General features: G+C 46.8%; 1 long non-coding RNA gene across 6 annotated transcripts in view; it reads right to left on the bottom strand.

Annotated features, from left to right (window-relative positions):
• The window catches only part of LOC120871144, a 102,242-nt gene that overhangs the window by 42,227 nt on the left and 36,244 nt on the right, over nucleotides 1-23,771 (bottom strand). For all 6 annotated transcript variants that reach the window (XR_005722966.1, XR_005722970.1, XR_005722969.1 and 3 more), the window contains one exon: nucleotides 3,652-3,998. This is a non-coding gene — a long non-coding RNA (uncharacterized LOC120871144). The remainder of the gene's footprint in view (nucleotides 1-3,651; nucleotides 3,999-23,771) is intronic.

The raw sequence follows: 23,771 nt of genomic DNA, 5'->3' as shown, positions 1-23,771 counted from the left end.
GCCAAAAATAGATGCATAAACAAAATTTTTTTTAAAATGCCTCTCTCTAAGGGCTTATGTCGGAGAAGGCAATGGCACCCCACTCCAGTACTCTTGCCTGGAAAATCCCATGGATGGAGGAGCCTGGTGGGCTGCAGTCCATGGGGTCATGAAGAGTCAGACACGACTGAGTGACTTCACTTTCATTTTTCACTTTCATGCATTAGAGAAGGAAACGGCAACCCACTCCAGTGTTCTTGCCTGGAGAATCCCAGGGACAAGGGAGCCTGGTGGGCTGCCGTCTATGGGGTCGCACAGAGTCGGACATGACTGAAGTGACTCAGCAGCAGCAGCAGCAGCAGCAAGGGCTTATGTATAGTATTCCAGTCCCATTCTGCAGAGCAGTTTGACTGTATGTGTTAGAAATCTTAGAAGGTAGGACCCCCTGGTGATGCAGTGACTAAGACTCTGCATTCCCAATGCAAGGGACCCAGGTTCTATCCCTGGTCAGGGAACTATGCCCCACCTGCTGCAACAAAGATTGAAGATCTCATATGACACAAATAAGATCCAGTGCAGCCAAGTAAATTAAAAAAAAAAAAAGAAAGAAAGAACTTTTTGTGGGCCATATGTTTTGTGTGTGGCAGTTTAAGTTATTAGTTTTTAAAATCATTACTTTTTAATGAAAACAACTTGACCAAAAATCTATCACAGAATTTGAGACCCATTAAAAAAAAGTTTAATGAGAAAAAAAAATAATAAAATTTTTAAAAATTTAAAAAGAAGTCCTAGAAGGTGCCATAGTATTGCTGTGGCCATTCCACTAGAAGCTGTGGTCACAAGGAGTAATTAGATTTGATATTTGACACTAGGAGGTTCATCATAGTGGTGATTATAAAATGTTGAAAACACCTTATAAGGCTAACAAATGAAGCCTGGTCAGATAACTGTGGTATGGGCATGCAGGAAATTCCAAAATAAAATTATTCCTTAATATATATAGAGATGCTCCTAAATTAAAAAAATCAGGCTATAAAGCATTATATAGAGTATGACTCCATTCTTCGGTAAGAGATGCAGATGCATGTATGTGTCTGTGTGTGCTCAGTTGTGTCTGACTCTTTGTGACCCCATGGACTGTAACCTGCCAGGCTCCTTTGTCCATGGAATTTTCCAGGCAAGAATACTAGAGTGGGTTGCCATTTCCTCCTCTAGGGGATCTTCCCAACCCAGGGATTGAACCTGAGTCTCTTGCATTGGCAGGTGGGTTCTTTACCACTGAGCCACCGGGGTAGCCTATGTATGTATCAGTTCAGTTCAGTTCAGTTAAGTCGCTCAGTCGTGTCCGACTCTTTGCAACCCCGTGAATGGCAGCATGCCAGGCCTCCCTGTCCAACACCAACTCCCAGAGTTCACTCACACTCACATCCATCGAGTCAGTGATGCCATCCAGCCATCTCATCTTCTGTCGTCCTCTTCTCCTCCTGCTCTCAATCCCTCCCAGCATCAAAGTCTTTTCCAATGAGTCAACTCTTCGCATGAGGTGGCCAAAGTACTGGAGCTTCAGCTTTAGCATCATTCCTTCCAAAGAAATCCCAGGGCTGATCTCCTTCAGAATGGACTGGTTGGATCTCCTTGCAGTCCAAGGGACTCTCAAGAGTCTTCTCCAACACCACAGTTCAAAAGCATCAATTCTTCAGTGCCCAGCCTTCTTCACAGTCCAATTCTCACATCCATACATGACTACTTGAAAAACCATAGCCTTGACTAGACGGACCTTAGTCGGCAAAGTAATGTCTCTGCTTTTGAATATGCTGTCTAGGTTGGTCATAACTTTTCTTCCAAGGAGTAAGCGTCTTTTAATTTCATGGCTGCAGTCACAATCTGCAGTGATTTTGGAGCCCCCCAAAATAAAGTCTGACACTGTTTCCACTGTTTCCCCATCTATTTCCCATCCACCAAATATTAGGTGTAAGTGACAGATGATTGGATACAAGGTGTCTGTATTTTCTTCTTTTTTTTTTGTCTGCAAATGTATACTATTTCTGCCATGAGATATATTATTTGTGTCATAATTATTTAGCTTTTAAAAAAAGTTGGGAGACTCCCCTGATGGTCCAGTAGCTAAGACTGAGTTTCCAATACGGGGGCCCGGGTTCAATCCCTGGTCAAGGAACTAGATCTCACATCCTGCAACTAATGATCCCGTGTGCAGTTGAGACCTGACAGAGTCAAAAAAAAAACAAAACATGAGGGGAAGGGCCCCATATAACCTTTCCTGATTGCCTGTGGCTCTCAAAGACGCTTGGATCCCTGTTGCAACAGGAGTTGTTCACAAGTGGGGTCTGGCATCCAGACTTTGCTCCCAAGGGCCCTGCAGGACATGAAGCAGGTCCTGCTGCCAGCAGAGGGCATCCTCCTGGCCTGTGTGAGGTGCCCACCATCTCTGCCTGATTCCCTGCTGCTGGGAGTCCAGCTCCAGCAGCCAGGGAATCAGCCTGAAGAGATGAGCGGTGTCAGCAGAAAATGATGCAGCCTCTGACTCAAGGTGCGGGACTGCATGTTTATTTCAAGCAGCAGATCTTCTTTTATACTTTGACAAAACCATTAGATCAGAGGTTTTACATTTTCAGCTCCCCCTCACCCAGATTTATTGTCTCCTTGTTGCCCTTCAAACAGAGTTCCTGCTTCAGCCATTCTCTCAGAATTGTGTTTACTTGTGATTACATTGTAACTCATGCTTATGTCTGGACTGCATACCACATTCCTCAGTTTATTTCTTATCTTTCTAAATCCTGCTTGCCCCTAGTATCTTAAGCTCACTATCTCCTAAAAAGGCTTCTAGCTATTCTTAATTATTCCTAAACCCAAATTGGAGAAGGAAATGGCAACCCACTCCAGTGTTCTTGCCTGGAGAATCCCAGGGATGGGGGAGCCTGGTGGGCTGCCGTCTATGGGGTCACACAGAGTCGGACATGACTGAAGTGACTTAGCAGCAGCAGCAGCAGCAGCAGCAAGCTCAGCAAACTTCCTTTGCCATAAACATTCCCCTCACAAACAGGTCTCAGATAACAATCCTTCCCATGGCCTCAAGCTTCAGCCTACATGCTCATCCTGGAACATTCTTTGTAAAGATCCTTGAACAAATGTCAATGGTTACTTTATTGATTATTTTCTGGGCACAACTGCAGAAGGCTTTGTGCTTTCTCATGCTTCTCTCAAGAACAATAAGCACCTTAACATTCTCTCCAGCCAACTCAACTGAAGAAAAGAAAGAACAAGTCAGAATCACAAGACCTAACTCCTTCATCCCAGGACCGTGCCTGCGGGGTGAGGAGAGGGGGTTGGGGCCGTGCCTCCATTTTGTCAGTAATGCCTAATGTGGCTCCCAACACCCTGGGGAGCCCTGGGCCTGAGGCGGCACAGAGCAAGCTCTGTCCTGGCTGGTGGCTTGGCCTGCCCAAAAAGGGCAGAAGGGTGAGTAAAGGGGTTCCCAGAGGTAATTTGTGCAGGCACCAATTTGACTAGCCCCATGGTGCCCTCAAACATTGTCTGTGTCTGGTTCTTCCCCCTGGAAGTTTCTGGGGGCTGGAGAGCTGGCCAAGTGGCAGATGAACTGCACGGTCTGCTTCCACCCCCCTGCCCCTTGCCCTCTCCTGTGCCTCCACCCACCTCCTCTGAAGGGCGCAGCCCCACACCTCTCGTCCTGTCTCCTGTGTCCACAGGCGAAGTCCCTGGTAGAGCAGGGCATGGTCCTGGCAGAAGTCTCCCAGTCTCTCGTAGAGATGGAGCAGCCCACCTCCCGGATGTGGTGGGAAGGAGGCAGGAGGCCTTGGGGTGGGGGGGGGTTGGGAGCCTCACAGAGGACAGGTCCTAAGGTCGTGGTGAGGGACTGAATCTGAACATGCCGACTCTTCCCTCCCGGTTCTGCACACCTCAGAGAAAGCGCTTGGCTCCTTGACATAAATGTGATCAACTCTTCTTGGAACTGCTTGGGCAGCTCTTCAAAACCGAAAAAGCTGTGAAAAGAGAAAAAAGAAAAGATACAATAAAAGAGGACTGAACTTTCTGTTTTATCAACCTGATGAATTTCCGGGTCCTAGACAACAGCCTTGATAGGGCCACATGGCCCCCAGCCTCAGCTACGTCCTCTCTGGACTGCCCACACATCAGGCACACTAAGAGTAAGCAAAGGAATTAGCCAGAGGAGAAGCTTTACTTTCAGATGTGACATTATTCCTCAAATGGCTCTTTCTGAGTGCTTCTAACACCAGGCATGGTGCTGTGCTGACACCTGCCTGCTCCAGCTCTCCATGGGGCCTCCACCCCTTAGCTGAGAGGCCTTGGTTGGGGGGGCAGTGTTGGGAGGGTGAAGGGGTGGAGGGGTGGGAGTGACCCAGGCTCAAGTTCCCCGTTTTGCAGTACTCTAGTGCCAGGTATGAGGGCTGTAAGGGGATCAAATGCATGCCACACTCAGGGTAGATCCTCGCAGCTCAATTTCCCCGAGTCCCGGCTGGCCTTGGTCCACTGTCCAGTTGGAAACAGAGCTGGCTGCGACCCCAAATGAAGCACAAGCCATTCCCACTCTGGGGACACTGCCAGTCACCTGGGAAGATGCCTGGAGTCTGTCCTTGACCAGACACCTGCTGACACCATGCCACAAGCTGAGTCACTGTCCTGGTCACCACCGCCACCCCCTCCACCCTCCCTTGGTGCTGGACACACACCGTACACCAGGCAGGGCTGCCTCACGGTCCAGCGGGACCTCGGGTCTCAGTTCTGAGCCATGGTTTCTACTCCTCCCTGTGAAACAGATGGTTCTTCCAAGCATTCCGCCCTGGGGTCCGCCCTCCTCACCACGGCTCCTCGTCCTTAAAGTTTGCAGCTCTGGATATTGCCGTGAGTCAAGTGGTATCCCTGTCCACGGCCTCCGGAGTGGCTGATAGTGCACTCAGGTGAACACAGTTAAGATTGCTGGTTCTTCTGGATCATTTACAACAGATGCAAGACTCCCTCCCCTTCAACTTGCCCAACCTCCTGTGGACTAACAGCCTCTCTTTGTTGCACACTCACCACAACCACACGTGACTTTCCTCTTCCTCCTCAGAACAACCCTAGGAGGGGTCCTAGTCCCTCCTCCATTTTGAATATGTGAAACAGAAGTACAAGAAAGTGAAGTGACTTGTTAAGGTCACTCAATTTGCAAGGAGCTCAGCTCAGATTTGGGGGAAACTTCTTTCCCTGGGTTGGGAAGATCCCCTGGAGGAGGGCATGGCAACCCACTCCAGTGTTCTTGCCTGAAGAATCCAATGGACAGAGGAGCCTGAAGGGCTACTATCCATAGGGTCGCAAAGAGTCGGACACGTCTGAAGCAACTTAGCATGCACGCATGCACAGGTCATTCTTAGGGGGTTCCCTGGTGGCTCAGACGGTGAAGAACCTGTCTGCCATGCAGGATGCCCTGGTTTGATCCCTCGGTCGGGAAGATCCCCTGGAGAAGAGAATGGCTACCGACTCCAGTATTCCTGCCTGGAGAATCCCATGGACGGAGGAGCCTGGTGGGCTACAATCCATGGGGTCGCAAAGAGTTGGACACCACTGAGTGACTGACACTTTCACTTTACTTTCAGGTCCTTCTTACACCAGGCCCAGCCTCCTAACCAGGCCATGCCTCCTCTCCAAGTCTCAATCCCGTGGCCCCTGTCTCAGTACGTCAGTTGCCTCCCCATATTTGAGTTTACACAAGATCCTGCCTGTGGGGTTGCAAAGAGTCAGACACGACTGAGCACACACACACAAGATTCTGCCCAGTGCATTGGTCCACCTGTGTACAAGGAGGGCACAGACGCAGGGACCCCCTACCCCTGAATCAGCCGTCTCACTCCTGCTTATGGTAAGGTCAGGAAAGGACCATGGTGTTCTGGTGCGTGAGGGCCAATGTCCATCTGCTCTGTAGTCAGAACGGTTGCTGGGGGAGGGGGAGGTGGGGGGCAGTATGCCACTATAGTTCCAAGAGCAGTACTCATGGAGAAAGGTGGACATGCTCATTCACTTGAGATCTGAGCTCTTCAAGGAGTGGGTGCCTGTGAGCCCAGGTGGTGGGCAGAGATAAGCCACTAGCTGTTGACCTGGTCTGCTAATCGCATGATTTGGGATGATGTGGCCAACAGTTGCTCGTTTCAGGTCAGACCATGTGGGCAGGGGCCGTCCTCCCATGTGGTTCCATTTGGTAGCCATTCTTTTCTCCAGGGGATCTTCCCGACCGAGGGATCAAACCAGGGCATCCTGCATGGCAGACAGGTTCTTCACCATCTGAGCCACCAGGGAACCCCCTAAGAATGACCTGTGCATGCATGCATGCTAAGTTGCTTACCTGACATTACAGACCTGACCCCCTTGAGGGAACCACTTTACTGGAGAGAGTGCCTGCCTGCTGCAGCCAGGGTTATGGGCCTTCAGGGTACTGGGGAGTCATGGGGGGCTTGTGAAAGGGCTCCCCCGATACTCCTGCCCCCGTGGTCTGGGGAGGCAGGTCCAGGCTCTCCTCTACTACCTGCTGCTCATGGAAGGTAAAGTTAAATTCAAGACCCCAAACGAACTGCTGTCACAACATCAGCCACGCTGGCAAACAACGTTTTGCAAACTCTGACAAGGTTCTAGCAGCCTGTATTCTTGCCTCCAGCCTTAGAAAGGAAGAGGAGGTTCTGAAAAAGTAAATGCCTTGGCTAGTGGCCTGGTTTATCACATGGCTCTAGAATTTCTCTTGTGGCCTCTGAGGTTCCCCTTGCTTGTTAAGTCATGCACTGCAGGGATGGAAATAGAAGCCGTGCTGTGGGGCAACGTAGAGTCTCCATCAGATACTGTGCTGCAAAGTGGGGGGTGGGGGACAGTGACCAGTGCCTGATGGATGCGAGTCACAGAGATGCAGCCTCCTGCAGCCCCTCATCCAGAGTCTCCTATTCTGTGAAATAATTCCATTCATCACTATGAACTGTACCCCGCCTCTCGGCCGGGGGCTGGTGTAGGCCTTGGAGAATGTGCGGGAAAACAACTGGTTCAGTTGCCATTATCAAGGGGCCCACAGTGGGGGATGGTGGCGAGTGCCTGAGACCGTGGCGGGTGACATTGCGGGTGCTGAGGTAGGTGACATGATAGGCACTGCTGGGGGTGGGGAGCTGGGGGCTCAGAATGGGGGACTGGTTCCAGAAGAGGCAGTTGGGCCGGACCTGCAGGATGCCAACAGGCAAAGCTGCTTCAGAGGCAGCAGCAGCAGAGGCAGAGGCCCCGGGGGGCAGCCCAGTGTGTCTGGGTGCAGAGCAAAGATAGTGGGAGGTGCTGGGTCATGTGAGGCCTCAGAGGCCTTGGTTAGGAGTCTGCTATTAGTCCTAATCATGACAAATGTGAGTTTAGGTAGTGGTGTGACATGCACTGACTTGAGTTTTCGCTTGTTTGAGGTTTTTTTGGTTGCACCATGCAGCATTCAGAATCTTACTTACCCAGCCAGGGATCAAACCCCCTGCATTGGGAGCGCAGGGTCTTAACCACTGGACTGTCAGGGTATGAATATGAATTTTTATGATATGAATTTTGCAAAGATCCTTCTGCTCTCCAAAGTTCACCAGGATGAAGAAGGATTAGAGCTAGTTTCTCAATGCTGCATAGGTCTCCCAAAAGAACCACTTTCAAAATTAAAATGAAAAAAGAAAGGGACTTCCCTTGTGGTCCAGTGGTTAAGAATCTGCCTGCCAATGCAGGGGACAGGATTCAATCCCTAGTCTGAGAAGATCCCACATGGCACAGGGCAACTAAGCCTGTGTGCCATGACTTCTGAGCCTGAGGCTCTGGAGCCCCTGAGCCACAAGTACTGAAGCCCGCAAGCCCTAGAGCCTGTGCTCGGCAACTAGAGAGCGGTCCCCGCTTGCCGCAACTAGAGAAAGCCCATGTGATGCAGTGATAACCCAGCGCAAAAATAAATAAAATAAAAAATGTTTAAATTTAATTTAACATAAAATGGAAAAAGGACAAGGATAGGCAGGGGGATGGAGGCAGGGCCTCAGCAAGATATGAGTAAAGAATCTAAGGAATAAAGGACATTTAACCTTGTCCTTGGGCTTCCCTCATAGCTCAGTTGGTAAAGAATCCGCCTGCAATGCAGGAGACCCAGGTTTGATTCCTGGGCCAGGAAGATCCCCTGGAGAAGGAAATGGAGCCCGCTCCAGTATTCTTGCCTGGAGACTCCCCATGGGCACCGGAGTCGGGTGGGCTAGAGCCTATAGGGTTGCAAGAGTTGGACACGACTGAGGGAACGAACCACCACCAACCTGGTCCTTGTCTGGCTTCCCCAGCCCCCTCCCACCTGTCAGTGAACGGGGACAAACAAGGTAACGAATGTGGTGCTGCTCCAGCATAGCACCCTCTGGAGTGGGAGGCAGCGTGTGGTTGTGAGTGTGTGCTTGGATGTGAACGAGCTTGGCGTGGTGATGAGCGTGCCTGACCAGTTTTATCTGTGGTGCAATTAACAGCTTACCACTGTCCCTACATGGCCGGGCCTGCCTTCTTATTAGTGTGTCTTGGGAAAGGGAACAAAATGTGATTATAACATATACTAATTATTTTCTTCCCACAGATATCCCAGAGGTGCTCGACATCTGGCTCAGTATTTACACTTTCCTTCAAGGTGCCACGTGGCTATAGCCCTCTGCCCTCCATCCAACCTGCCAACGTGTGTGAGAGCCACAGCAGAGAGACGGGGGAGTCCCAGACTTCAGAAACCTGGGGTCCAGACCTGTGACCATCCATTGGACAAGTACTCTGGAGGAACCGTTCTCCCAGGAGAGATGGCTGAGGGATTTCCTTAGCTGTCCGGTGGTTAAGACTCTGCACTTCAATGTAGGGGGTGCAGGTTAGATCCCTGGTTGGGAAACTAAGATCCTATTAAAAAAAAAAAAAAGTTGGCCAAATAGAGAAATGATTTCAGGGAATTCTCTATCTTTCCAGCATTAGTTAGATTACCTGGTAGTGGTAAAGAGCTATTTGTCACAGATAAACAGAGGCAGACATTAAAGTGTTAAGGACACATATTAATAATATGCTACCACAGTATCAATAGCATAAAGGAAATCAACACTGAATATTTATTGGAAGGACTGATGCTAAAGCTGAAACCTCAATACTTTGGCTACCTGATGGAAAGAGCTGACCCCTGGAAAAGGCCCCGATACTGGGAAAGAGTGAAGGTGGGAGGAGGAGCAGACAACAGAGGATGAGGTTGGCTGCATGGCATCACTGACTCAGTGGGCATGAGTTTGAGCAAACTCTAATTGACTAAACAACAATAATTGGAGTAGGAACAAGGGCTTGGCATGAACTCTCTTCAACTTCCATTTGTACGGGGGCACATTTTAAGAGAAGAATGAGAGAGCAGGCAGGGGCAACGGCGAGGTTTACACAGCGAAATTCCTGCTAAATGTACAGAAAGCGGCCAGGAGGACGGCACTGGTCCACAAGAAGCTTATGTGGGTTTGCTAACTGGCGCTTAAGGAAATTAGGCTCGTAGCCTCCCGGAGACTGGAAAAGGGGCCATATCTTGAGGCATTGGCTGGAATAAACAGTAACTTCTGGCAGCCTTGAGTTTTCTCAGGCAAGCACATTTGCTGGGCCAACCTAGGGCTGTGGCCTTGAGCTACTAGAAACAATGTTAGTGTTTATTCAGGTCTTCCGATGTGCTGCTGCTGAGGGTGGACTAAGTCTTTGGTGCATAGAGTCTACAGTTTTTATAGGCTGATGTTGAAGCAAGACAGCTTCAGAAGTCAGGAAGACAGCTTACAGAATTCCCTGGTGGTCCAGCGGTTAGGACTTGGTGCTTTCACTGCGGAGGCCTGGGTTTGATCCCTGGTCAGGGGAACTATTCACAAGCGCTCCTGCAAGCCACTCGGCACCACAAAAAGCAAAGCTAGCTGAGAGAAGCCTGTCCAGAGATCAGTCAAGGAGAGGCTCCTTGTCAGCTATGCTTCTGGATTCAAACAGCCTGGGTTTCGATCCTGCCTCTGTAACAGATGGGCTGGGTGAAGACAGGGAAGAGATTTTTCATCTCATGGGGTTGGTTTTCTCATTTGGAAAAATGGAGAAAGAATTCCCTCCCAGGACTGTTTGAAGATTAAATGAGTTGACTCACAGTACACACCAGTGTGTCATGTGGCTGGAGTCTGGAAGGGACTAAAGAGGAGGCTGTGCTCAAGCTGGGATGTGGGCCTGCAGGGAGCCTCACCAGGCTGGGCACAGCTGGACCAGCCACGGCTGCAGCTCTCCCGGGCGGACATGCAGTAGTGAACCTGCGATCTGGTTACAGTGCCGTGTGACTCAGCAGGTCTGCCTCCCTAATGCACTCACAGTTACTGCTTGCTGGTTTGGGGACCCCATCTGGGAAAGCAGGGCGAGGAGAATGGCAGGATTCCCCTCACTTCATCACCTAGATGGAGTTATAGCTGCTACATGTCTATTACCTACCAGGTGCCAAGAACTGCACATGTGTTACTTTGAACACTTGCAATAACTGGCAGGTACATTTCTTACGCCCATTTAGGAAGTCCCAGGGACGGGGGAGCCTGGTGGGCTACCGTCTATGGGGTCGCACAAAGTCGGACACGACTGAAGCGATTTAGCAGCAGCAGCAACAGGAAGTGAGCAGACTGAGGTTCAAAGAGGTTACGCAGCTTGCCTAGGATCACACAGCCCGACAGTGAATTCAAACCTAACCTCTGAGACTGCAGAGCTCTTTCTCCTCGGAGGCATGGGTTTTTACCATCTCCAAGGGGCTTCTTGAGAGGTGCTGGCTGCCTCACTGGAAAAGGAGAAGGAGGAAAAAGAAGCCCCACCCAGCCAAGGAGACATGTCCTGCCATGAAGAAAATGTATGAGGCTGTTTCTGAAGCCGGGGAATCTTGGGGTACCTCCTCACTGCCTTAGGGGGCAGCCCGTGTGGGGGCGTCTGGGGCATCTTCACCAAGTGCCAGGCCGCAGGTGGGGTGTGCTGTGCTGGCAGCCTGTCCTCTGTGTGTGTGCGCGTGCTCGCAAGGAAGGAAGGCAGCCTGCGCACCGTCTGGACCACATTTTCTCCTCTTCGTTGTGAGAGAGAATGTCTTCCAGTTTAAATTTGCTTTGAAGGACTTGTCTGGTGGAAGATTCTGCGTTTCCACTGCACGGGGCCCCGGTTTGATCCCTGGTCAGGGAACTAGATCCCACATGCTGCAACTAAGAGGAGTTGGCAAGCTGCAATTTAAAAAAGATACTGTGTGCCGCAACTAAGCCCTGGCGCAGCCCAGTAAATAATAAATAAATATTTTTTAAAATATTGCTTTGAATTAATTCCCACCAATGTTTTGCAAAACAAAACAAAACTCACCTTCCATTTGATAGCGTCAGTGTCCCAGCACTGGGAGTAAATATCCAAGTATCTAAAATCTCACCATTTTAGATGGACACCTCAGCTACCACTGTTTTTAGAGAACAGAGGGGAACTAGATTCTTTTTAACTTGAAAACACGCTCTTGGGCCCTAACAGTGAAACACGTTGGAATATTTCAAAGCTAAGGCTTGGCATATCTTCTTAGAGGAACAGAAGGACTGTTTCTTACCCACCTGGGTGCTTCTCCCAATGATCTCAGCAGGGCGGGAGGACAACGTTTATTCACGTCAAAGTTTTCACACCTCTCCCCTTTGAGGCACCTGAAAAGAAGTCACATTTTGCTTGTTTAGCTCTTCCCCTGGCTTCATTCCTTTTCCCTCTCTGGATATTTTGCTTTTGCCAGTTCCATTCCTGACAGTGAGTCCACAGACAACACCGGAGGACAAGGAACAAAGTTAGACCCAGAGAGAAAAAGAGATTAAAAAAAAAAATCAAAGGGATTTCCCTTGTGGTCCAGTGGCTAAGACTCCACACTCCAAATGCAGGGGGCCTGGGTTTGATCACTGGTCAGGGAACTAGATCCCACATGCTGAAGCTAACACACGGTGCAGCCAAACAAATAAGTAAAATAAATATTTTTTTAAAAAAATCAGAATAAAGACTTACATAAGAGCACAGAAAACAGATTGAAAGAAAGTTGGAAGACAGAATGAGCCAACACAGATCCTCAGGGAGAACACAGATCCTCAGGGAGAAGTCTAGGTTGACAGCTAAACTGTATTTAGTGCTTTGGACAGACTGAGCCAAATGGAGGCACAGATATATTAGGGTTTCAGCACAAGCACTTCATCTTGGGCTTCAGCGTTTGGTGGATCTTGAACAGAAAATTGTGTGAGAGCAGCTAAAGAAGGTTAGTGTGGTTCCAGAAGACTTCCCCAGAAGACGAGGATCTGAGCTGAATCTTGGAAGGTAAGATTTCCTTAAGCAGAGAGGGTAGGATGGGCATGAGGAAGTTGGGCCCCCAAAACTAGGGGACTAGGGGACAGAAAGCTGCTGGTGGGTACGGTGAATACCACTGATGGACAAACCAGAATAAATGCCTCTGTGAACTAACGTGTGTGCTAAGCTGACACACACAGCCATGCACACTGCTGGGGACCCAAGCATGTCTCCACAGGCCATCTCAGCATAAATGAATGTCTGTATGTTAATGCATTTTCTCCTTCCCATCCCCATAACCAAATTTACTGGTTGTTTTTTTTTTTGTTTTCCTGGCTTCCACTTCTTAGTGAACAACACAAGGTAGAATCTCAGCACCACGTTCTTCTCCTTCCTCATCCATATCTTTGCCTAGTGAGTGACCTGTTATTTCTGCCTCCATGCTCGCCTTCCTAACCATCCTTATTGCCTCTTCTTTTTAAAAAATATTTATTTTAATTATCTATTTGGCTGCACCCAGTCTTAGTTGTGGCATGTGGGATCTTTAGTTGCAGCACGCGAACTCTTAGTTGAAGCAGGTGGGATCTAGTCGCCTGACTGGGGATCAAACCCAGGCCCTCTTCATTGGAAGCATGAAGTCTTAGCCACTGGACCACCGGGGAAGTTCTCCATACCCGCTGCTTTTAACCAGGGCTTCATTGTCTTCCATGTCAGCTCTCTGCTTCCACCCTGTCTCTTCTTTACAACTGATTTTCCATACTATTGCTAGAGGGACCCATCCAAAACACATGTAAACTCATCACTTCCAGACTTAAAACTCTTGGTTAAAAGAAAGGATGGTGTGAGAGATCAAGACTCACAAGAGAGCTACAGTGGTCACAACAGCATCATCCTGGCATATGAACAGGCAGATCCATGAACAGAATATTCAACTACTGAAGGGCATTTAATAAACAAAAAGAGGACTGGGGAAAAGGTTAATTATTGTATAAATGGGGTCAGGAGCTCTGAGTAACATCTAAAAAAAAAGAAAAAAAGAAAACTGGATCTCTAAATCTTTCTTTGTACCAAAATTGATAAAAGAATCAAACTTCAGAATGTAAAATATGAGCAATCAATCAAAGTACTAGAAAATAAAGAATATTCAATAAGTGGTGTTGGGAAAGCTGGATAATCACACGTGCAGAAGAATGAAACTGGACCCTTATCTTACATGACTCACAAAAATTGACTCAAATTAACTGGCATGAACACTTAACCATGACACTTATGGGAGGGAAAAAAAAACAACAAGGAAAAAGCTCTTTGACATTGGTTCTGGTCACAACTTGTTTTGGATGTGACACCAGTCTACGGCCATTCCACCCTGAATATGTCTGATCTCGTTGTCTGGATATGACACCAAAAGCACAAGCAACAAAAGCAAAAATTAATTAGTGGGTCTACATCAAACTAAGAAGCTTCTGCACAAAAAAAGTAACAACAAAATGCAAAGGTGACCTTTGGAAGGAGAAAAGTATTTGTGAATCATATGTCTGATAAAGAGTTAATATCCAAAATGTACAAAGAACACACATCACAGTATCAGAAAAACAAATAACTTGACTAAAAAATGGGCAGAGGAACCAATAGACATCTTTCCAAAGAAGGCATACAAATGGCCAACAGGCCCATGAAAAGACAGTTGCAGCACTAATCATCAGAGAAATGCAAATCAAAACCACAATGAGAGGGAATTCACTGGTGGTCCAATGACTAAGACTCCGGGCTCCCAATGCAGGGGGCCCGGGCTCGATCCCTGGTCACGGAACTAGATCCCACATACTGCAACTAGGAGTTCACAAGCCACAGCTAAAGATTCTGCATGTGGCAACTAAGACCTGGCACAGCCACATAAATAAGTAAAATGAAAATAAATGTCGAAGGAAAAAAAATAATGAGATATCAACTCACACCTGTGACAAGGACTATGAACAAAAAGTCAAAGATAACAGGGGCTGGTGAGAATGTGAAGAAAAGGGAACTCTTATACATGACCGGTAGGAATGTAAATTGGTACAGCTACTATGGAAACTATCCCATGGGCAGAGGAGCCTGGCAGGCTACAGTCCATGGGGTCTCAAAGAGTTGGACACGACTGAGCAACTAGGCATACACATTACAGAAAACAGTATGGAGGACTAGCTTATGATCCATCCATCCGACTTCTGAGTCCAAAGAAAATTCAAAGAAACTAAAATAACCATCCTAAAGAGCTATCTGTGCTCTCGTGCTCATTGCAGCATTATTCCTAATAGCCAAGATACAGAAACAACCATCCGGAGAAGGCAATGGCAACCCACTCCAGTACTCTCGCCTGGAAAATCCCATGGAGGAGGAGCCTGGTAGGCTGCAGTCCATGGGGTCACTATGAGTCGGCCACGACTGAGTGACTTCACTTTCATGCATTGGAGAAGGAAATGGCAACCCACTCCAGTGTTCTTGCCTGGAGAATCCCAGGGACGAGGGAGCCTGGTGGGCTGCTGTCTATGGGGTCGCACAGAGTCGGACACGACGGAAGCGACTTAGCAGCAGCAGAAACAACCATCAACAGAAGTCCATCAACAGATGAATGGATAAGGAAGATGGACTATTCTTCAACCATGAGAAAAAAATCCTGCCATTTGCAACAACAAGGAGGAAACTTGGAGACTTTATGCTAACAGAGATAAGTCAGAGACAAAATGACAAAGTATGACCATAGTTGTATGTGGAATCTGCAAAAGGTAAACCCATAGAAACAGAGCAGGATGGTGGTTATGAGGGGCTTGGGATTGGGGGAAATGAGTAGATATTGGTTAAAAGGTACAAACTTTCAGTTATAAGATGAATAAATCTTGAGATCTAATGTACAGCATGGAATTATAGTTAACAATACAGTATTATATACTTGAAAGTTGTTAAGAGAGTAGATCTTAAATGTTCTCACCACAAAAAAGAAGTGAAAATTATATGATGTGATGGTTCATGTTTTTGTTCAGTAGCTCATGTCCGACTCTTTGTGACCCCAGGGACTGCAGCATGCCAGGCCTCCCTGTCCATCACCAGCTGACAGAATTTACCCAAACTCATGTCCATTGAGTCAGTGATGCCATCCAACCATCTCATCCTCTGTCGTCCCCTTCTCCTCCTGCCCTCAATCTTTCCCAGCATCAGGGTCTTTTCCAATGAGTCAGCTCTTTGCATCAGGTGGCCAAAGTATTGGAGTTTCAGCTTCAACATCAGTCCTTCCAATGAATGCTCAAGACTGATCTCCTTTAGGATGGATTGGTTGGATCTCCTTGCAATCCAAGGGACTCTCAAGAGTCTTCTCCAACACCACAGTTCAAAAGCATCAATTCTTCAGTGCTCATCTTTCTTTGTAGTCTAACTCTCACATCCATACATGACTACTGGAAAAACCATAGCCTTGACTACATGGACCTTTGTTGGCAAAGTAATAGCTCTGCTTTTTAATATGCTGTCTAGGTTGGTTGTAACTTATTTCCAAGGAGTAAGCATCTTTTAATTTCATGGTTGCAGTCACCATCTGCAGTGACTTTGGACATGAAAAAAATAAAGTCTGACACTGTTTCCATTGTTTCCCCATCTATTTGCCATGAAGCGATGGGGCCGGTTGCCATGATCTTAGTTTTCTGAATGTTGAGCTTTAAGTCAACTTTTTCACTCTCCTCTTTCACTTTCATCAAGAGGCCCTTTAGTTCTTCTTCACTTTCTTCCATAAGGGTGGTGTCATCAGCATATCTGAGGTTATTGATGTTTCTCCCGGCAATCTTGATTCCAGCTTGTGCTTCTTCCAGCCCAGCATTTCTCATGATGTACTCTGCATATAAGTTAAATGAGCAGGGTGACAATATACAGCCTTGACATACTCCTTTTCCTATTTGGAACCAGTCTGTTGTTCCATGTCCAGTTCTAACTATTGCTTCCTGACCTATATACAGGTCAGATTTCTCAAGAGGCAGGTCAGGTGGTCTGGTATTCCCATCTCTTTCAGAATTTTTCACAGTTTATCATGATCCACACAGTCAAAGGCTTTGGCATAGTCAATAAAGCAGAAATAGATGTTTTTCTGGAACTCTCCTGCTTTTTCCGTGATCCAGACTGCCAGGAGCCAGCGTGGAGAATCCTGCCCATGGCAAAGGTCATGAGGAAGAGGCCTGATGGGCAAAGGCAAGATCGGGACTCAAGGGACCCCCCCTGGACTTGCTCGAGCATCTACCCCCAAACCAGAATCTGTCTGTCTTACTATTTTATGCCTTTCATCAACTCCTCTGACATTAACAGGGGGCTGCCCCCAACTACCTTTCCCTGGAAAGAGTTAACTTAGGGCTTTAGTTAATAAGTCTCCTGGACAAGAAAAGAGTGTTTCAATTCAAACCCCCTGTTAGCATTCTAGCTTACTTGGCAGGTTTATCTAGACTCTTGCAACATTGTTGAGCCTATGCTTGCTGTCAAGTTCTCACCTTATCCATTGTGTTCCTGGGAGTGCATAAAGTCAGGATGTAGTAGAAACAAGTAATAGCCTTAGCATTAGCAACATTAGACTTTGAGTTAATAAGTTCTCTCTTTGCTGTAACCTGCTGAATCTTTGCTCCATAAAAATGTTACTCTGTACTTTAAGGGTGATGCAGGCTAGGAGTTTAAGAAGAAACACTTTAAGGGAAGATTATTGTTCTGGCTGACCAACATTTATGAAAAAGAGGTCATGGAATATCAACAGGCCTCTGGGATAGAAGATGATGTGCAAAAAATAAGACTCTTGCAGGAAGAAACCTGATATCGATAAAAGTTATTACTGATGGAATGTTGAGTTGATTCTGCCTTTTTCATCTTGCTGTATGTATAACTCAGGGTATAAAAGCCCCGAGGAAAATAAAGTAAACGGGCCTTGCTCACCGAAGAAGCTTGGTCACCCCATGTCTTTCCTTATCTCTTTCTCTATCTTTCTTCATTCACCGACGTCGTCCATCCTGAGGATATCCCTGGACTCTGCTGAGGCTGGACCCCGGCAAGTGGCGCCACAAACAGGGATCCTAAGGTAAGATCAGTTTTGGGGATGAGTAGGACCCCACTCAGGGTGCTGCGGACCCCCCTACATAAGATAGGTAGGGAAAGACGGGTGGGAAGTTTTGGGTTGAAAAGAAACCCAGTTGACGGGTTGAAAGAAAACCCCCTTGGCAAGGGTTGAAACCTTGACAAGGCAGACTTTCTACGGGTTGAAAGAAACCCGCCTTGGCAAGGGTAGAAACCTTGACAAGGCAGAGTCTCTACGGGTTGAAAGAAACCCTCCTTGGCAAAGGTAGAAACTTTGACAAGGCAGACTTTCTACGGGTTGAAAGAAACCCCTCTTGACAAAGGTAGAAACTTTGACAAGGAAGAAACTAAACCTTCTTTACTAAATCTTAGTTTTCTGACATGGGTAACAGTAAATCTAAAGAACGACAACTCTTTATAAAAGTAATTTTGCAACTGTTAAACAAAAAAGGAATTAAAGTTAAGAAAGCTAGCGTTCAATCCTTTTTCACATTCGTACAAGAGCAATGTCCTTGGTTTCCGGAAGAAGGCACTGTTAACTTAAAAACTTGGGAGAAGGTGGGGAAACAGTTAAAAACTTATTACACTCAGCATGGTCCGGAAAGGGTACCCACTGATACTTTCTCTTTATGGAATATGATTAGAGATGCTTTAGATCTTGCTCATGAATCTGAAAGAGTATCTGTTAAGGATGAAAGTGAGGAAAGAGAGTCCAAGCCTGACTATCGACAGTTAAGAAATATGCTGGCTGCCATGAATACCAATAGTCATTTAGAAAGTGGGGATGGAGAGAAGAAACAGCTTTCACTTCAAGAAAAAGAAGATTTAGAGAGGCAGCAGCTCGATACCATTCTGATGAAGATTGGTCTTTTTAGCTAAAAATGCTCCTAAGAGCTTAAGAAAAACATCCCCAAGATCCAAACATCAAACAGTTAAATCTTCAGAACAAGAAAGAGAAACATGGGATACTTCCATCCCCCCATGCCTCCCCCTCAGCATGGGGGTAAGGGGCCTCCGTCAGGAGTTGCTCAGAGAAGGGTCTTTTCAAGCCCCAGGGATGAATTTGATCCCCACCTTGAGGCTTGTTTTCCTGTGTTATATGAGGGTGAAGACCTGAACCCCACGTGGGAACCCCTCCCAATGAAAATGATTAAGGAACTTAAACAAGCCTGCTCTTTATATGGGGCTACAGCTCCATACACCCTGACATTGTTGGAAGCATTGTCAGCAAGGTGGATGACGCCCCATGACTGGAGGACAGTCGCAAAGGCTTGTCTGTCTGGAGGACAATATTTGCTCTGGAGAACTGAATTTGAGGACCTTGCTCAGAAGCAGGCTGATACTAACCGCAGACATGGTCCGAGACAAATTGTACAAGACATGCTGGCAGGAATTAACGAATTTGCGTCAGTTAGAGACCAGATGAATCTAGATAGGAGAGCCTTAGAACAGGTAACAGCTTGTGCTCTTGAAGCTTGGCGATCATTACCTCAGGGAAGAGAATCAACTGCCTCTCTATCAAATATTAAACAAAAACCAGAAGAGCCCTATGAAGATTTTGTATCACGACTCATTGAGGGAGTCCACAGAATCATTCCTAGTGAAGGAGCAGCTGAGATCTTAATAAAACAGCTGGCATTCGAAAATGCAAACTCTACCTGCCAGGCCATACTTCGCCCTATAAGAACCTCAGGGGAGACAGGAGATTATATCAAACAGTGTGCAGAGGTAGGGCCAGCAATGATGCAGGGCGTTGCCATAGCTACAGCCATAAAAGGAAGTTCTTATCAACAGGCAGTACAATCCTTTTTTGCAGGCCAGAATCGGCCCCTGGTCAAGTAAAAAGACCTCCTTGCCAGAGAGTAAAAAGGGCCAGACGTGTTGCTAACTTGTGGGAGAGCGTATGCTTGTGTATTTCCACAGGATTGCACTTCTCCTGTTTGGATCCCAGAGAGACTGACTCACCATGTCACAGTCCCCCGAGCACCCGGTTCCCCGGTCACCTCGACCACAAAAGAAAAAGAGCACTCCTCTGCCCCTGCCTCCGCCGCCCACCTGGAGAGTCCAGCAGACTCTAAGACAACCAGCAGTGGAGATCCCGAAAGAACCAGCCACTAAGCAGATGTCATGGCTTTACATAAAAGACTGTGATCCTCCCTAACCTTAGAAAATTCAGCTTTAATAACAGCAATTACTTCTGTTACTTCAATTACTACTGTTACTATTACTGTTACTGTTGTTGTGACAGCGACGTCATTGGCTCAACAAGTGCATACTGCCCAGTGTGTTGATACTATGTCCGGGAATGTTTCTTTGGTGTTGGCAACACAGGAAGTTGTAGATGGAAAGCGAGAGGTGGGGGTAGATGCCCTGGAGGAGGTGATGATGCATGTTGGGACTGAATTGTAGGCTTTGAAAGTGGAGTTGACATTGTCTTGTCGTGCCGACTGCCGGTGGATTTGTGTGCACCCCTGAGGGTAAATGAGATGGATTGTGGCTAGGAGGGAATTGGGAATCACATTTTGGGGCTATGGAATAGTTACAACATTAGTTTAGATTTAGGAAAACTTCATAATCAGATAAAGACCACAGAACGCTACCAACTAGATTTTACTGCCACAAGAACAAGTGATTTTTTCCATACACTTTCTAACTTTATTTCAGGAAGAAACATTCTGTCTACTATTCTTAGCTATGCTGCTGTGGGTGCTCTAATTCTGCTTCTCATAATTATTCTTCCATGTATTGTTAGAACTCTTCGACAGAGCACTCAGAAGCTCGTGACTGAATTACATCTGGCTGTCTTAAAAAATGAAAAAGGGGGAGATGCCGTGAGCCAGTGTGGAGAATCCCGCCCATGGCAAAGGTCATGAGGAAGAGGCCTGATGGGCAAAGGCGAGATCAGGACTCAAGGGACCCCCGTGGACTTGCTCGAGCATCTACCCCCAAATCAGAATCTGTCTGTCTTACTATTTTATGCCTTTCATCAACTCCTCTGACATTAACAGGGGGCTGCCCCCCCCCCTCCACCTTTCCCTGGAAAGTTAACTTAGGGCTTTAGTTAATAAGTCTCCTGGACAAGAAAAGAGTGTTTCAATTCAAACCCCCTGTTAGCATTCTAGCTTACTTGGCAGGTTTATCTAGACTCTTGCAACATTGTTGAGCCTATGCTTGCTGTCAAGTTCTCACCTTATCCATTGTGTTCCTGGGAGTGCATAAAGTCAGGATGTAGAAGAAAGAAGTAATAGCCTTAGCATTAGCAACATTAGACTTTGAGTTAATAAGTTCTTTCTTTGCTGTAACCTGCTGAATCTTTGCTCCTTAAAAATGTAACTCTGTACTTTAAGGGTGATGCAGGCTAGGAGTTTAAGAAGAAACACTTTAAGGGAAGATTATTGTTCTGGCTGACCAACATTTATGAAAAAGAGGTCATGGAACATCAACAGGCCTCTGGGATAGAAGATGATGTGCAAAAAATAAGATTCTTGCAGGAAGAAACCTGATATCCATAAAAGTTATTACTGATGGAATGTTGAGTTGATTCTGCCTTTTTCACCTTGCTCTGTGTATAACTCAGGGTATAAAAGCCCCGAGGAAAATAAAGTAAACGGGCCTTGCTCACCGAAGAAGCTTGGTCACCCCATGTCTTTCCTTATCTCTTTCTCTATCTTTCTTCATTCACCGACGTCGTCCATCCTGAGGATATCCCTGGACTCTGCTGAGGCTGGACCCCGGCACCAGATGATGTTGGCAATTTGATCTCTGGTTCCTCTGCCTTTTCTAAAACCAGCTTGATCATCTGGAATTTCTCAGTTCATGTACTGTTGAAGCCTCACTTGGAGAATTTTGAGCATTACTTTGCTAGCATGTGAGATGAGTGCAATTGTGCAGTAGTTTGAACATTCTTTGGCATTGCCTTTCTTTGGGATTGGAATGAAAACTGACCTTTTCCAGTACTGTGGCCACTGCTGAGTTTTCCAAATTTTCTGGCATATTGAGTGTAGCACTTTCACAGCATCTTTTATGATTTGAAATAGCTCAGTTGGAATTCTATCACCTTCACTAGCTTTGATTGTAGCGATGCTTCCTAAGGCCCGCTTGACTTCACATTCCAGGATGTCTGGCTCTAGATGAGTGATCACACCACGGTGATTATCTGGGTCATGAAGATCTTTTTTGTACAGTTCTTCTGTGTATTCTTGCCACCTCTTCTTAATATCTTCTGCTTCTGTTAGGTCCATACCATTTCTGTCCTTTATTGAGCCCATCTTTGCATGAAATATTTCCTTGGTAACTCTAATTTTCTTGAAGAGATCTCTAGTCTTTCCTATTCTGTTGTTTTCCTCTATTTCTTTGCACTGATCACTGAGGAAGGCTTTCTTATCTCTCCTTGCTATTCTTTGGAACTCTGCACTCAAATGGATATATCTTTCCTTTTCTCCTTTGCTTTTCGCTTCTCTTCTTTTCACAGCTATTTGTAAAGCCTCCCCAGACAGCCATTTTGCTTTTTTGCATTTCTTTTCCATGGGGATGGTCTTGATTCCTGTCTCCTGTACAATGTCACAAACCTCTGTCTACAGTTCATCAGCTACTCCGTCTATCAGATCTAGCCCCTTAAATCTATTTCTCACTTCCACTGTATAATTGTAAGGGAGTTGATTTAGGTCATACCTGAATGGTCTAGTGGTTTTCCCTACTTACTTTCTTCAATTTAAGTCTGAATTTGGCAATAGAGGGGTTCATGATCTGAGCCAGTCAGCTCCCAGTCTTGTTTTTGCTGACTGTATAGAGCTTCTCTATCTTTGACTGCAAAGAATATAATCAACCTGGTTTTGCAGTACTTGGATGCAGTCTCAAAGATGACAGAATGATCTCTGTTCATTTCCAAGGCAAACCATTCAGTATCAAGGTAATCCAAGACTATGCCCTGAACAGTAACGCTGAAGAAGCTGAAGTTAAACGGTTCTATGAAGACCTACAAGGCCTTTTAGAACTAACACCCAAAAAAGATGTCCTTTTCATTATAGGGGACTGGAATGCAAAAGTAGGAAGTCAAGAAACCCCTGGAATAACAGGTAAATTTGGCCTTGGGGTACAGAATGAAGCAGGGCAAAGGCTAATAGAGTTTTGTCAAGAGAATGAGCTGGCCATAGCAAACACCTACACAGATTAGGAAGTGAAAAAGCAAGCCATCTTGGGGAAGGGGAACCTGGAAGTGTGGGTCGGTGCTGCATTCAGAGAAGAGAGGGAGACTCACTTTGCAGTTTATCTCTACAGCTGATCCCCAAACTTATTTCCCCTTCTTTCTGGGCACAGAACCCTGTTTCCTCCCATTGAGGAGGACATGGCAACCCACTCCAGCACTCTTGCCTGGTGAATTCCACGGACAGCCTGGTGGGCTATAGTCTATGGGGTCGCAAGGGTTCGGACATGACTGAGAAACTAAGCACACGGCACAGCCTGTTTCCTAGACTCCTTATGACTGACTTCTAGCCAATGAAACAGGCTTAACCCAGAAAAGCCTGTTTATTTTTAAATTTTTATATTTTAATGTTTATTTGTTTGGCTGTGCGGTGTCTTAGTTGGGGCATGCAGGATTTTTGATCTTTGTTGCAGCATTCGGAATCTTTAGTTGCCACCCTGTGGGATCTAGTTCCGACTAGTATTCCTGGTTTCTATCCAGGCTCCCCAGGTTCAATTCCTGAGCAGGGAACTGAGATCCTTCTACAGGATCACTCACTGTCTCTCCTAGATGAATCCTTCCCTTCCAAACCCCTCCACACTGCCTCTAAGATCCTTCCAGCTCTTGCCCTGCCCACTGCTCTCACCTCACCTCTCAACTCACTCTTCTTTGTTCCCTGGCCTCCAGTCTTTTCCGCAGCATAAGTCAGGTAGCCCCATCGCAGGGCCCTGCCCTTCTCCCCACTCCTCCTGCCACACTTCCTTACTCACACGATCTTTACAACTGAGGTTTCAGGGTCAAATCCTGACCACGGGTGCCCTCAGCCCCAAGTTCCTCTTCACCTTTCCTTCATTTCCTTCACATCCCTTCTCACTATCTGAAATTATCTCGTGTTTGGTTTAAGGTTGGCCTCTCCCACTAGAGCAGAGGTCCCCAACCTCTGGGCCACCGACTGGTACCTCCGGGCAGATCAGCGGAGGCATTAAGACTGGAAATAAAATACACAATAAATGTAATGGGCTTGAATCATCCTGAAACCATTCGACACCCGCTTCCACAAAACTGGTGCCTGCTGCCCAAAGGTTGGGGAGTAATGCCCTAGAGTGTAAGCCCCCGGAAGTCAGGGCCAGGGGCGCTCCCGTTCAAGCCTGTATAGATTAGGGCTTCAGTCAACGTGCGCTGAATTCGGGAG

This window comes from Oryx dammah, unplaced genomic scaffold (genome assembly GCF_014754425.2).
Source record: "Oryx dammah isolate SB20612 unplaced genomic scaffold, SCBI_Odam_1.1 HiC_scaffold_12, whole genome shotgun sequence".
In the NCBI taxonomy this organism is placed as follows: domain Eukaryota; kingdom Metazoa; phylum Chordata; class Mammalia; order Artiodactyla; family Bovidae; genus Oryx; species Oryx dammah.
Note: the sequence above shows the minus strand (reverse complement) of the source record. Positions and strands in the feature narration are given on the sequence as shown.